Source organism: Orycteropus afer, unplaced genomic scaffold, assembly GCF_000298275.1.
Source record: "Orycteropus afer afer isolate SDZICR_OR568_19922 unplaced genomic scaffold, OryAfe1.0 scaffold00066, whole genome shotgun sequence".
Classification (NCBI taxonomy): domain Eukaryota; kingdom Metazoa; phylum Chordata; class Mammalia; order Tubulidentata; family Orycteropodidae; genus Orycteropus; species Orycteropus afer.
The window spans coordinates 5,702,950-5,704,695 of NW_006921653.1; positions in this window are offsets into that span (position 1 = coordinate 5,702,950).

Consider the following 1,746-nt stretch of genomic DNA (forward strand, 5'->3'; position numbering starts at 1 on the left):
CTTCTGATTAGCAGTCAAGTGCCTTAGGCTCTATGCTACCAGAGTTCCTCTGTAAAGACTACAGACTTGAAAATCTATGGGACAATTCTATTGTGTCCTATAGGGTTATTATGAGTCAGAACAGACTCAACAGCAGTAGTTTTGTTTTTTTTGGTCTGGTTTGCTGATGGCACCCAAATTTATACTGCCCACTGGATCTGTTCCATGAACTTCATGTTTTGTGTTTTGAATTGGTGTTTTGTCATTACATCAATATCCTTTTGCACTTATCTTTGTGTATTTCTGAGTTTTAATTTCTTAGAAGTGGTTGAGAATGATTTAGAATACCCAATGGTTCAATCAAGGTGGCCTAGATTTAATTTCTAGGAAGAAGAACTGAAAAGTGATTTTAATTAGGTAAATGGAAACCTAGTTGGTTTTATCATGAGATGGTGAGAATGAAGCACAGTGAAGGGAAACCCAAAAAACAAAAGTTTACATTAGTTGTCCAGTACTCTCAAACCCACTGGCATCAAGTCAATTCCAACTCATCATGACCCTGTAGGACAGAGTCGAACTGTTCCATTGTTCCAAGACTGTAAATCTTTATAGAAGCAGATTCCCTCATCTTTCTCCCTTGAACCCTCTGGTGGGTTTGAACTGCTGACCTTTTGATTAGCACCCAAATGATTTAATCACTACACCACCAGAGCTCCTCCAGTACTCTCAGTCAGTCCAAGAATATGTATTGAATATGTGTTGTAAGGAACACACATGGAGTCCCTGAGTGGTGCAAATAGTTAATGTACTCAGCTGCTAATGGAAAAGTTGGAAGCTCAAGTCCACCCAGACATGCCTCAAAAGAAAGGCTTGGTGTCCTACTTCCAAAAATTCAGCCATTGAAAACTTTATGCAGCACAATTCTCATCTGTGTGATAATACACATAGAGTCACCATGAGTTATAGTCAACTTGATGGCAAATGGTAGTGGTAGAGTGTAGGGTAGGGATATGCAAAGGGGTGAGATGCTGACTCTGATGAACAGAAATATGGCCCCTAGAAAGGTCCACTCTCTAAGGAGTCATGGCTAATCTATTGTTCCACTTTATGTCTTTTTGGCCAGATTTCATCCTCATCAAGTAACCTTCACATTAATGTCCTGATACCTGCATATTATACATGAATCTTCCAGGCACTTGAAAGATTATCTCCCAGTAGAACCACCATTTTCAGAATCATCATAATAAAAATACCAGTATTTACTCTGCACCTGGTAGCCACTAAACACTTAGTCTTATTTAATCTCCACAGTTATTCTCTGAAGTAAATAGTATAATAATCTCCATTTTCCAGATGACAAAACTGAAACTCTGTGAAGTTAATAACTTGGCCCAGATCCTACTGTTCACCATAGTGGCAGAGTAAAGATAAGAATACAGTTTTTGTTGAGATCAAAGCCCATGTCCATACACCCTGTGCTATCTTATGAATCTGGCATTCTGGTTGAGACATCTGCTTCATCAGGGTCATTTGAAGCAAAAACCAAAAGAAAAACCAAATCCATTGCAAGAGGCTAATCAGTCCTTTGATGCCAATAAACCTTGAATGACCAGGTAAAGTGTGGTTTTTGCCTAGCAAGGTTGAGGACCAGGCCTTGGCCTGAGATCCTCCAAAAAAAAAAAAAAAAAGCACAGTTTGGGAACCAGCAAACATCCCAGAACTTTTTTCCTTCCAACCCCAAAAGAAGCAAACAACAACAAGGACCAT